The sequence below is a fragment of the Spermophilus citellus genome (assembly GCF_964194105.1).
Source record: "Spermophilus citellus genome assembly, chromosome: 15".
Classification (NCBI taxonomy): Eukaryota; Metazoa; Chordata; class Mammalia; order Rodentia; family Sciuridae; genus Spermophilus; species Spermophilus citellus.
The window spans coordinates 95,339,469-95,353,670 of NC_138195.1; positions in this window are offsets into that span (position 1 = coordinate 95,339,469).

Genomic DNA, 14,202 nt, shown 5'->3' on the forward strand with positions numbered 1-14,202 from the left:
AGCAAGAGCTGTTCCCCTGAACTTCCCCACAGAGGAAGCCTGGCCGGGGCCTGCCTCACCCTGAGTGGAGCAGGGAGTCAGGGCTGGAGATGGGTGACAGGGAGGCCTGCAGCCCCGCCCCACGAGCTCCTTGCTCAGCGCTGCATCCTGTCTCTGGGTCTGGCTGAACTTGGGGCACTGGCTCTCGCTCCCCTGGCCCTTCTGTCTCTATGCCATGGTCTGTGGGCAGGGAGGGTCGCCACTCCATGAAGCAGGAGTTCCAGGCACGACGAGGGGACTGAGTGGGATCAGACCGTCTCTGGAGCATGGAGTGCCTTCCTGGAACCTTGTGTCAGCCACCCTGTCCTAAAACTTGGGGGCCACGGGCATCTCCAGTGAGGCACTAGGGTGTTGTCCTCGCTTGCCCCAACCAAGGTCAGGCTCCCCTTCCGGGCAGCCCCTGGGTGTGGACGGTTGGTCAAAGAGGGTGGTGGCTTCCCCAGACTCAGGGGCTCTTTCTCCCAACAAGGCTCTGCCATTCAGTGTTGCCACCGCTGATCCGAGCTGGTGCTGCCAGCAGTCATGTCCTTTGGTCTCTCCCAGTCCCTTTTAGCCACTGATGGTGCAGGTTTGGAAATGGGCCGAGACGGTGTGTTGGCTCTGCAGCACCTCCGGTCACTTGAGAGCAGCAATGGTTCCAGAAAAGGCAGTCCTGGGTGGTGTCCCCAGGGGGAGCCAGGCAGGAGACGCAGGTGGACAGGGACAAACCGACCCCACCACAGCCCCTGCCCCTTCCTCTCTCTGCCCACTGCACAAACTTCTCCAGGAGGCCATTCTCCTCCGCCTTCACCTGGTCAGGCTTGCACTGTGGTCTCTGCCCCACCCACCACCCGTCCCTGCGCTCTCCAAGGTGCTGAGGCACCCGTGGCGCCTCCTCAGCAGCGGGGCTTCTCTATGCTGATGCTCTGAGGCTGAGCTCAGTAAATCCTGCACTGGAGCAGTAAGGGCAGGCCTCCCGGGGAGGGGCGCAATATCGGACCCTCACTAGAATGGGGACTCGGGGGCCTCAGACTGGCCTGTGGCTCTGCGCACTGCTGGCCACCTCTGCTCCTCCTCAGCTCCTCCCCACCCCCAGCAGCAAAGCCTCAGGACTTTGCATCTCAAAACAAACAAACAAACAAACAAACAAAAAACCCCTGTAACCCCGGGAAGTCCTGGGCTCTCTCAGCAGACAAGGTCCCTCAGAGGTGGACAGGAGGAGCCCCCTCGCCCTCCTGTTAGCAGGGTCTTAGGATGTGGGGAGGCAGAACTGGGGGGAGGCTGGACAGGAAGTCACTGGGGAGGACCAGCCCAGAGGGAGGCAGGGCGTGCAGGGCTCAGGCCAGCCCCAGCCATCCACACTGTGCGCCCTGGGGCCTGGTGGCTGAGGAAGCTCTTACGGGTTTTCCAAAACCCTCCATTGCCCTGTGTGGGAACTGAGGGGCTAGACGGAAAGCTCTGGATGATTTCTAGGTTCCACAGAGAAATTGTTCTCTGCCTGGAACCGCCTGCCCTGTGCCCTCTCTACCCCTTCTGGTTGTCACCCTGCCCTTCTTGGAAGCCTGGCAAGGCCCCATCTCAAAGCCCTGCTGGTTCTCCTCTATAGAGGGGTCCCCATTACACTCAGACCCCTGATATGGCTTGTTCTATAGGAACCTGTCCTCCTCCTGTCCCCAGTGGCCACGAGCTACACCACCTCTGGATCTGATGCTCTGGACCCACGTGGGGCAAAGCATCTGTGCTGTAGGAGAGCCCAGCCCTGTTCACAGCCTTGCTTTCTGAGGTCACACTTCCCCGTGGGTGGGAAGTATTAATGCATGTCTCGGCTTTTCAGAGAGAGAGGGAGAGAGGGAGGGAGAGAGCACATGGTCATAACTTTTATTGCAGCATATGGTTATAATTGTTTTACTTAATTATTAGCTATTGTTGCTAATCTCTTACTGTGCCTAGCTCATAAGTTAACCTTTGTCCGAGGCACCCATGTAGAGGAAAGATCACCACAGCGCACAGAGGGACAGGAACTATCTGTGCTTCAGGCAGGTCGTCTCGGGACATGTGCCCGGTGGAAAAAGGTGTCTACTGCGATTGTGGTTGGGGAGGGGACGGTTGGCATCTGAACAGTTCTACAGAGGTCCCAGCTGCTGGGACATGCTCTGGTCTCTGGAGGACCTGAAGATTTTGTGTAAATAATTCTTTTTCTTGTTAATCCCTAGATGTTAGATGAGTAGAGATATGAAGCACAATACAAATAAAGCCAGAAGCATCTTTCTTAATTAAATTTGAAGTGCTAGTAATTATCCATATTACTAAAGCACATCTAATCTACCTCATGTTGCTGACAGGATCAGCTCTGGAGGTTGGCACTCCCTCCTTCACAGTGGCTTAAACTGCAGAAGACATTCAGCCCAGATGACAACAGCAAGGTCTCCTGGGTTCCACTGCCTGGCGTGTCGGTGTCCAGGGACACGGTGGGGGAGCTTTGCCCAGGAGTGTCCCCTCGCGTGGCTACAGCGGCCCTGAGAGTCACGGAAGCTGTGAGCTGTGCTTCTGGTGGGACTGGGTGGGCTCTGCCTCTTGGGGTCTACATGGCACGAGTGTGTGCTGCCTCTTGTGTGCTGTCACCTCTGCCCTTGGCCAAGGTGCAGCCACCATCAGCCTACAAAGCAGGTGGCCTGGAGGTGCATTGTTTGGAGGTCTGGGGACTGGTGATCTGGGGACAGAATATGATTGAAAGGCATTGCCAGTGGAAGTCTGGGGCTCAGGAAGTCTGTGGACACCTACTCCTGGTCTACCCTTCACAAAGAGGCAGGTACCAATCATGGGAAGCCTTAGACCCTGGGAGGCCAAGGCCCAGGGTAATCAAGCGATGGGTGTGTGGAAGGCAAGCGGGAGGCAGATTGCTCTGATGACCCAGGACCATGGGAAATAAAGATCCCAGAAGGCAGACAATTACTTACAAGAACTTTTAAAATGAATCTTGAAACCTCAATGCCATAGTTCTCTGGATCATCTAAAATCCTTTCTAAAATCTTTTTGCTAGTTAATTGTATAAGTTTTAAATTTTACAATATTTTATGTATAAATACCAGGAATATTTCAGGATTAAATTAAATTACTTATATATTACTATACTTTTAGTTTTTAGGAATTTTCTGAAGCTAAGCAAGATTTGGATGTGAAAACTTGATATCTGACAAAATAAAAGAAAACCTGAGTTTGATGCAGCTTTGAGGAGCACACAGAGGGAGATGCCGCTCCCTTTAAGCCTGGAAAATGCATAGCAATGTGCCATAGCATATGTGGCTTGTCCAGATAATGAAAAAACGTCACTTTGCAGTTTGGGTCCAAGCCCTCCAGGACCGTGCATGCTGGGAGCACACCTGTGGCCAGGTGAAGGACGTCTGTGACCCCTGCCCTGCTGTGTCCATGGGGCTCCTGGGGAACGAGGTGCTCCTGGGGCAGCGGGAGCCCTACACGCTCTGCACTGCAGACTGTGCTTGGCCAGCTCTTGCCCCTTCCTGCAAACACGCAGGTGTCTGGCTCTGGACTCAGTGCCCGTGGAGCACGTGGTGGGGAGCAGGCAGAGGGTGGTGGGCACTTTCTCATCTCTGGTCTAGCTTCATTCCAGGCTGGGGAGCAGCTGTAGGAGGAGGAAGGGGGCTCAGAGAGCAGGGGTCGATGGCGTTGAGACCTGCACCCAAGATGCCCACAGCAGGAGGGCTGGACTTGCTGTGGAGGAGAGGCTGTGGCTCCCCAGAGACACCCGTGGAGGGGGAATGTGTCGAGGGTGTCCCCGGGTGCTTCTGGGGGATGAAGAATGGGCACTGGTGTCCCCTGCCTCCCAGAGGGTGCCTGTTCATGTAAGACAGGGGATGACGATGCCACTTGAGGACAGGAGGAGGGTCACATGGTGACACTCTGAAGGGCTGAGCTGCTGTCCCATTGCTGCTGGGGTTGAATTCATTGCTTCAAGAAAGTTTGCTGGAGGCTGAACATAGTGTGACCTCACTTGAAAACAGGGCTGATAAAACTAGTTGAGAAGAGGTCATTTTGGAATAGGGTGGGCTCAAATCTGGTCACTGATGTCCTTATGAGGAAAGGAGAAGACACCCTGCAAACACACTCAGGTGACAACGGAGGGAGCAGTTGCTGTGATGGGGCCACAAACCAAGGAACACTGGAGCCACCAGAAGCTCGCGGAGGCAGGAGGGACCCCCTCGAGCTTCTGGAGAGACAGAGGCTGGCTCACAACTTGATTTGGGGTGGAAAGAACAAATTCTCTTTCAAGTCCCCCAGTTTGGGGTACCTGGTTACAGCAGCCATAGGAGCGAACCCAGCCGCCACAGAGGTGCTGACGGAGCTCCTGAGATCCCACAGCAGGTGCTCGGTGGAGGGCACAAGGTCCCAGGAGGGACGCAGGTGGAACTTTCAGCGTCTTGAGGTGGTGCTGGACCTGGCCCAGGCCTTTAACTCGTACGTCTTGTACATCCAAGTCTGTACAGTCCGGTTGGTGGTTGTGGTATGTCTTTCTCCTTTTCTTTTGTGTTCTTTCTATTTTTCTCAAAGACTTAAGGTTTTTAGAACAGTTTTAGGTTCAGAGTAAAACCGAGAGGAAGGTAGAGAGAGTCCTATCACTCCTGCCCGTGCATGGGCACCTTCCCCCACTGCTGACCCCCCACTGGAGGGACACGTTTGTTACCAAGGACGAACCTGCATTGGCACATCATCACCACCAAGCTCACAGGTTACATTGGGTTCACTTTTGATGGTATATGTTCCATGGGTTTTGAAAATGTTTAATGGCAGTATCCACCATTGAAATACCACACGGGAGTTTTGCCGTCCTAAAAATTCTCCGTGCTCTGCCTATTCATCCCCCTCTGCTCCTCAACTTCTGGAAACCAAGATCTGTTTGTTGTCTTCGTAGTCGCCTTTCCCAGGACTTCCCAGTTAGAATCCTACGGCACCTGGCCTTTCCTGACCGGGTCTTGAATCGGGCCATCTGCATTTAAGATCCCTCCGTGTCTCTTCATGGCTGCACGGCACATTTCTTTTCAGAATGGAGTCACATTTCCACTGTCTGGATGTCCCTCAGCTTCTCTCTGTGTTCACCTACTGAGGGACAGTTGGTTGCTTCCAGGTTTTGACAGTTATGAATAAACTGCTATAGACCTCATGTGTAGGCTTTTGTGTGGACCTAAGCTGTCAACTCCTCTGGATAAATACCCAGAGTACAATTGCTGGTTGCATGAAAAGCATGTGTTTAGTTTTCTAAGAAGCTGCCAGGCTCTTGCAAAGCACCCCGGTCACTCTGCATTCTCACCAGTGACCATTGAGTTCTCATTGCTCATGTCCTGACTGTGCTTGCTGTTGACAGGATCCTGGACTTTGGCCACTGTCACAGGTGTGTAGTGCTACCCATTGCTTTAATTTGTAGGTTCTCCTGCCTTTTTCAAACTAGTGGGATTTTCCCTTCTTCTAAATATCCCTCTAAGTCTCTGGGACTTTCTTCTGCTACTTCTACTCACCCAGCTGCTGTCCACTTGGCAAATGATGCTACAGGACAAGTCTGGTGCCCAGGTGGCCTTTTTGCCTACCCACCCCTCATCATTGCAGGGACCCTCAGAGAGCTAAGCCTCTTGCCTTTCCATCTTGGAAATGTGAGGATTCAGAATAAGATTCCGTATCGGCATCCTCTAGAGGCACGGCTGCTTCCTGGGGGTCTCTGCATGAGGAGTTGTCTTCTCCCTCCGCTTTCTGCCTCCCTGTGTGTCTGCAGCTGCAGCGGCATGACCAGGCAGCCCAGGTACCTCCTGCCCTACCACCCCAGGGAGACTGCTGGGATCATAGTCTTAGAAGCATCTCCTTAAGTGCTCTAGAAGAAAGGTCAAAATGGAAAGTAAAAAAACAAAAACAGAAAAACCAAGCTAAATTGCAACTCATTTGTTCTCAGCTTGGAACGCCAGCATCTGTGCTGGGCAATTAGGCTTAATGGGATTGCCCCTCACAGAGGGCAAAGGTCGACCGTGGATTCTGAAGGTGCTTGGGTGAAGGGCACGGCAACACTTCTCCTCTTAGAAACACCTTGTTATCCCAAAATGTTAAAAAATCAGCCCTTGGGGGTGACCTCCTCCATAAACCGTGGCCACCCTTCTGCAGTCACGCAGTGCAGAGCCCATGGGTTGGGGACTCGGGGCTGTTGGAGGCACCTGTAGTGAGGGTGACGATGGGGAGCAGGGCCCTGTGGTTTGCCCAAGTGCCCCACCTAAACACCACTTAGACCCAAGGCCCCCAAGCTCATGGAATAGCTGGGGAGGGGTGGGTCAGCAGCTTGCATCAGAGGCAGGGAGAGCCTGGTGCAAGGGGAAGAGGACCGTATCTCCTTGCCCTTTGAGGCTCAGTGTCATCCATGCGTGTCTCAGGAGGTGCTACCTCTGAATCTCATGAGTGACGTCTTCAAGCACAGACGGCCCTCTAGCTTGCAGAGACATCCTGGGGAGGTCTGCCTTTGGCGTCTCTCTTCACCCAAGTTCCCACTCTGGAAATAGAAAGTTCAGCCAGGGTCTCCTCCTGCCCTGCCCACCCCTCCAACACACTTCACCCCTCTGTTTCTTCGGCGTGTCCTGGGATGGAGCACACCTGAGGTCAAAGCTATGTCGTGCCGCCCAGGCTGCTGATCAGGAGCATGCTCTCTGGAAGGAAGCTAGTCTCCAAGGCAAGCTTCCGGGACACTGTAGACCCAGGTCTGCTAATTTGGCCAAGTGGGCTAGAGCTTTGGCTTGGAGCAAGGAGTGGGTAGGGGCTACAGTACCCCAGACTGCAGTGTGGACCCCGTGGGCACATGCAAGCCCTGACCCTGGTACTTTCTGCTTTCTTAATTACAGTGACCAGGATTCAGGCTCATGATACACCAGGTGCAAAGAGCTGGGCTTGGAACAGGGGCCAGGTGTGAATGCTTCTTCTGTCGTGGCCCAGCTGCGGGTGGAGGTTTCCTTCTGGGTGTTGGGTCTTCGAGGACCACGCCTCCTTCATGAGGTGAGCATGCACTAGTGGATGCACCTTTCAGAAGCTGAAGATGGGGTGCTATCACGCTCGTCTGCAGTGATGGCACATGCTGCCAGCAGTTCATGTCCAGCCCCTGCACGAGCCCTGAGTGGATGTATTTCCCCAGAGAAGCTGGGGGGAGTGGTCCCTGGCCTGTTGCTCCTGCCCCTGGAGCTCCCTGCTCAGATTGGGGGCCCTTGGAGCAGTGCTGCTTGCTCTTCCAATACCCTTATCTCCGCTCCATGAGTTCAGTTTTGGACAGGGATGAATTTATCTGGCTCAGGCCTCTGTCGGTGACAGTAGTTAATGAAGAGACATTTCAAGGCATCTTCTGAACTTGTGAGTTTTGAGACAAGAACAATAGCTTCACGAAATCCCTTCCTCAAACCCATTTCTGAGCTGCCATTTACTTTACTTAATCAACAGGAGCCAATAAGCATGGCCTGGTCAGGTGCTATGTCACTGCGGCTTGTCTTGGCCCGTTCCCCTGGTGAGTGAGCCCCAGCCCCACAAGCCCACACTCCTTCCAACTGCAGGAAATCCACCACTGTGCGAGCAGAGAAAACCCACTGGCTCTGGCTGGAATCCCCAGGTAGGAAGCCCAGCTCTGTAGCTGTGGTCCCCGGGCCGTGAGGGCCCTTCAGCACAGGTAGAGCTTCTGTGATGTCAAGGTTCAGAGTGAGGCAAAAGAGTGTGGCTCAGTAACACACACGTGGAAGATGGTTGTTCTGCTGGGCCTGCGTCCATCACCACTTGGTGTCCCTGAAGGTGAGCTCCACCCTGACATGTGCCCCTCTATTGGGGAGTTTTAGGGTCCTGGCATTGGCTCAGGGCACCTCCCTGAATGCAGCTGCCCGAGAGCCGGGGAAGGCTTTGCCTAGTATCCCAGCGGTTCAGGCTGTTTCGTGTGGCCTTGTGTCAGGCGACCTCACTTCTCACGTCTGCGTCTCAGTTTCCCATGGACATGGTGGTGCAGCTACCTGCAGCCTGGGTGATGGATCCTGCATTTTGGTGGCAACGGTGCCGTCCTCACAGTGGGAAAGTGCTGCAGTCTGGCTGGGCACAAAATAACCGAGCCGCCACACAGCCTTGTAGGTTCAAAACAGGAACTCCTTTATTCTCCACACTCCCGCGAACGCCACGCATGCAGCCTTTTCCCAGGACACACCACACACCAACCGGAAATCCCTCCTCTGGAAATCCCTCCTCCCACACTTCCCCAACCAATGGGAACTCTCCAGGAATCCCCACAAGAACTCCAAAGTAGCAGGCCGAGGAGGACAACAGGGGTCTAATATGCAATTGAATACACAGCTTAACATAACCTTTATCATCTCAATGGCTTGCTGGGGTCACCTCTCAACCACTCGGTTCTGGCAAAAATGCCATGCGTCATTCCCATTCGGCTATGGCTCCCAGCAGGAAAGGTCCTGGGTTGGAGGACCTCTGGGTTTCCCTCTGTTGGCTAATGTTACTGTTAATTCTGAGAGTCCAACAGGCTGCTTTGGAAATGAAAACACCTCCCCCTGATTTCCAGGCCCCCTGGATCCCGTGACGCTTCCCCTTCAGTGGCCTTGCAGACACCCATGCCCTGGCCCTGAGGACTGAGCACACCTGACACGGTATTTTAGTCAGCTTTGCCACCACCTCGTGCAGGGACCAAAAAGCTGGACAAGAGCAATTTTAAAGGAGGAAAAGGTTTTGTTGGCTCATAGTTTTGGAGGTCTCAGGTTGGGGGGGGGACCCTGTGACTCTAGGCCTGAGGTGAGGCAGCAGGAGGGTCAGGACTGAGCCGGAAGGCACCTGGGCTGGAGGGTGATGAGCTCGGGCACAATGGACTCCAGAGGTGGGAAGATGGCCATGGACGCTCCCCCAGAGCCTCAGAAGGAGCTGGCCCTGCCGACGCCTGGGCTTGGAGTTTGGCCTCCACCAGGGAGAGGCCAAGTTCTTCAGCCACTGAGCCTGCGGTGCCCTGTCGCGGCTGCTGTAGGGGACTGAAGCAGTGATCCCCACCAGCTCTGGGCAGTCCCGAGTGATGTGCGGCTGGGTGGAAGGGGGCCAGTGAGGTTTTGTGTGAAGTCAGTTTCAGAAGGAGTGCTGATAAGTGGCTGCGGTCCCTTCTCCCCACTCCTCTGAGACGAAGCCCACTGTGGCCCCCAGCTCCTCAGCTGAACGCCCACAGGCACGGGCCATCCTGGCCAAGAGCCGTGGTGACCGACAACCTCAGTGTGGAGGAAAACAGGGTCCAGGGAAACTTCAGGGCTGCACTCATGCAGCCTCCAGGATGTGTTTAAAGTAAACTTTGTAAGGAAAACAGAAAAAACTGTTAGTGTTTTCAAAGATGCCCGAAAAGGCACGGAAACCGTGGAGCCCACAGACGCTGCGAGGTGGGAAGGGCCGTTCTCCTGGCTCTCAGACTTGCCTGTGCATGAAAGGCCGTCTGTGGTTCAGGTTCCTTTTGGATCTCGTGTCTCAGCATGTCCTTTATTCACTTCCCACTTGTGGCCTTCATGACAACGAGCTGGTGCCAAACACATCTTCAGGAGCAGAGTGGGGCGAGTTCCTGGCCAAGCGGTGGGCAGCGCCTGACCCCTCTATCCCTTCCCTGCCTGGTCTTGGCTCTCCCTTCTGCAAAGGGCGGGGTCCAGTCAGACCACCCCAGGGTGGGCCACTCTGAATTCTGGTACTTCCTGTGCCATTTGAATGCAAATTTAACAGGACACACATCGTCATGTTAGCTAGAGATTTCCAAAGGAGAGTCTTAGAGGTACGCTGTCCTTCCAGGTCTTCTCTCCTGAGAAAAATAACAACAACAAATAAGATTCCAAACATGTTAATAAGCTACCCAAAGACCACCATTCATCATTCTGATTGAAACCTTTTAAACTGCATAATTGTGCTCTGTTTTTCTTGGTTCCCGTAATGAAGTCACTTTGGGGGCAGCAGTGATTAACTGCAGGCCTGATAGAGTATGATCCATTTGTCTTGTGTCTGCTTTTTTGGTTTTGCATTTATCTTAGCTCTCGATGTGGAGTGAATTGGATAGGGTGTTGGTGCTGCCAGCAGAATGACAATTACTGCCTCCTTAATTTCATCTGAAATTAGCAAGGAATGATGAAGCTCCTGTTTTCTCTTTAAATGTGTTGATTTCCCCCGCTCACAACTTATGCGACAGCTCACTGTAGTGTGGGTCCTTATTGATCTGTGCTTCAAAATGAAATCTACCACCCTATAAATACTGTATTTAAAAAAAGTCCTAATGTATGTCTTCTTCAAAGATTTATGAGGTTTTGCAACTAGATTTTGTATAAGGAAAGTACAGACCCTAAATTTGATGCTTGTAATAAGATCAGAGGGACTGATTCATTGGATTTTGGGTGCTTTGTAGAGAGTCAATAAATACCGTTCTCTGACCCCTTGAGACTTGGGGGCGTGAGTTCTCTATCAAACTCAAACACACATTGCAGGGCAAGAATTCTTGTTGAAATGTTTCAAGAAAATGCATAATTCAGCAACCTTAAATGGAAGTCCTCGGGATAATTCACCCTTTCTGATGTGAACCATATGTCACCCTCCTTGGAATTCCCAGCCTGAGAATATTATCTCCAACTCCGCAGGTCAAGGAGCGATTTGGAGTCCCTTAATGGTAAGTCATAAAGGGAAAGGGGTAGAAATAATTGCTTGTGGCTTTGAGGGGATGTCTCTGAAATCATGCTGATCTAAATGGAATAAATAGAGTGTGAGATGGGAGAATGACCTGCTCTGGTGAGCGTGAGCTGGACCTGACTCCCAGGTGAGAGCCTCCCGTGTGGGGAATAGACCGCAGAGCCAGACAGCAAGAGAGGCCAGGGAGAGGCCGCCCGTGGGTGGCCATAAAAAGGGCTCTCTTTGTTCTTTGACAGAAAACCAACACTGTGCTTAACGACAAGATCTCAGAGCCCCCCGGTCACCCTGGGGTGGCTTCTGAAGGACGTGTGTTAGAGTGCAGATGGAGGGCGGGCTGGGGCTGCTCTGCTCTGCATGATCAGCCGGAGCTGACGTAGTACCCCACACACCACACGCTCCGTGGTCCCACGCCAGCCACAGCGGCACTCAGAGGAGCTCTGGTTTCTCGTAGAATTTGGCACTGTGCTAGAGCTGATTTGCCTACACTGGTGATGGAACGGGCTGGCCCCTGAACCTGGATGCCACGTTCTCCTCAAAGCTTGATCCAGTGAGACGCAGATTGAACAAGGTCTTTGATAGGCCTCCTGGTAGGTTTTTCTAAAAATCATACGAGTGATTCAAATTTTTCATACAATTGCAAACAAGAATATACAGATATTTTAAAAATGAATACCTCTCCCCCTCCATTCGCCCAGCACCTGTAGACAGATAAGTTTTCATCTTTCTCTGGGTGTTGTTTCAGGCTTCATTTTACATTGTTAAGATAAGGGGTTGACTTTACCTTGTTTTGCTTTTTTAAAAAATTTTTTTTGTAGTTGTAGATGGACAAAATGCCTTTATTTTACTTACTTTTATGTGGTGCTAAGGATGGAACCCAGTGCCTCACATGCTAGGCAAGCGCTCTGCCACTGAGCCCCAGCCCCCTTGTTTTGCTTTTAACCAAGCTATAAGAGATACGCAATCAACTTCACTGATCCTAGCAAACGGTTGGTGCACCCAGGCAGCTGCCACTCACACAAAGGTAGCAAGCACTCCCACCTCCTTGGAAGGTCCCGGAAGACTCCATCCAGGAGATAGGATGTGACGCTGTACTGATCCAAGCCATCGAGGTTCAGGAGGCTCAGTTTTCCTGTTCCAGGGCTTCCCATTATGGAGTCCCACATCACGCACTCTTGTGCCCCCCTGGCGTCAGCCAGATGCTTCTCCACTGTGTCCCACAGACACCACAGCCGACGGCCGGCTCAGTTCTGAGTCAGGGTGTTGTGAACGTTGTTGCACGCATCTTGCACGTGTCTTTTGGGGTGTATGCATTCCTTTTCTTGGGGACCTCCTCCAGGAGAAACACTGCTTGGTCATAGAATACATACAGTCATCCCTCGATGTCCTCAGGGGAGTGGCTCCAGGACTCTCCTGGACACCAAAGCCCACAGCCATTCGTGCCCCTGGTGCGAGTTGCATGGTATTTGCATGGAGCCTACACAGTCGTCTCCTTACCTCATCTCTAGATTATTTATAATCCCTACTCTGACGCAAATGCTGCCAGCCCCTGTTTTACTGTATTGCTTAGGAAGTCATGATGGGAGACTAGTGACCTTTGAGATAGTGAACTATCTCCTAGGCCCGTTGTTTTTAAGTTCTGATCTATTTATTTTCTTCATTGCCCTGGCATGGTCTTTCTAGCACAGTCTCTAATGGAACTGATGGCTGTGGTCTTCCCAAACCCACAGGAAGGGGCTCGCTGTTGTGCATCAGGCATGCTGTTAGCAGTAGGCTTTTCAAAGACAGGCTGTCCATGGTGTTTAGGAAGCTACCTCCTGTCTGTCTCCCGAGCGTCTACGCTGTGGTGTGGACCGAGTGGACCGAACATGGACAAGGACTTTCCTTCATCTGTAGTCCTTTCCTCTGTTGACGAGGTGAATGACGTCTTTGGTACCTGAATGTTAACTTGACCCTGGTTCTGGAGTGAGCCCCCTTTGGTGGTGATGTGGACCCCAGACTCACCTTGCCGATGCTCTTCTGAGGATTTCTGTGCATGTTTGTGAGTGACATTGGTCTTGGTCTGTAGTTTCCTCTTTTTTTTTTTTTTGGTAGTATCTTTGTCATGTTTTGGTATCAGGTTCATAAAATCAACAGGGAAGATTTCCCCTTTTTTCTCTAAAAGCACAATTTCAGTTGGTGTCACCCTTTGTAAAGGTCTGGAGAGATTCGCTGTGAGTCGCGGGCCTGTCTGGCTTCTGCCCCCCTCTCTCTGTCTCTCTCTCTCTTTCTCTCTCTTGGGCCTGGCTGGCCTCTGCCTCTCTCTCCCCTCTCCTTCTCTCTTCCTGTCCCTCTCTCTACCTCTCCCCTTCCTCCCTCTCTCTCTCCCTCTCTCTATCCCCCCCTCCCTCTCCTTCTCTCTCCTTTCCCTCTCTCTACCTCTCCCCCTCCTCCCTCTCTCTCTCCCTCTGTCTATCCCCTCCTCTCCCTCTCCTTCTCTCTCCCTTTCCCTCTCTCTCCCTCTCTCTCCCCCTCTCCTCTCCCTCTCCCTCTCTCTCTCCTCCTCTCCTCTCTCTCTCCCTCTCCTCCCCCCTCTCCTATCTCTCTCTCTCCCTCTCTCTCCCCCATCCTCTCTCTCTCTCCTCCTCTCTCCCTCTCCTTCTCTCTCCCTTTCCCTCTCTCTACCTCTCCCCCTCCTTCCTCTCTCTCTCTCCCTCTCTCTCTCCCCCTCTCCTCTCTCTCTCCCTCTCCCCTTCTCCCTCTCTCTCTCTCCCCTCTCTCTCTCCTCTCTCTCTCCCCTCTCCTCTCTCTCTCCCCTCTCTCCCCCTCTCCTCTCTCTCCCTCTCCTCTCTCTCTCCCTCTCTCTCTCCCTCTCCTCTCTCTCCCTCTCTCACTCTCCCTCTCTCTCTCTCCCTCTCTCTCTCCCCCTCTCCTCTCTCTCTCCCTCTCTCTCTCCCCCTCTCCTCTCTCTCCCTCTCCTCTCTCTCTCTCCCTCTCTCTCTCCCCCTCTCCTCTCTCTCTCCCTCTCTCTCTCCCTCTCCTCTCTCTCCCTCTCTCACTCTCCCTCTCTCTCTCCCCTCTCTCTCTCCCCCTCTCCTCTCTCTCTCCCTCTCTCTCTCCCCCTCTCCTCTCTCTCCCTCTCCTCTCTCTCTCTCTCCCTCTCTCTCTCCCCCCTCTCCTCTCTCTCTCCCTCTCTCTCCTCTCCTCTCTCTCCCTCTCCCTCTCTCTCCCTCTCTCTCTCCCCCTCTCCTTCTCTCTCCCTCTCCTCTCTCTCCCTCTCCTCCCTCTCTCTCTCCCCCTCTCCTCTCTCTCCCTCTCCTCTCTCTCCCCTCTCTCTCTCCCCCTCTCCTCTCTCTCCCTCTCCTCTCTCTCTCCTCTCTCTCTCTCCTCTCCCCCTCTCCTCTCTCTCTCCCCCTCTCCTCTCTCTCTCTCTCTCCCTCTCCTCTCTCTCCCTCTCCTTCCCTCTCCTCTCTCTCTCTCTCTCCCCTCTCCTCTCTC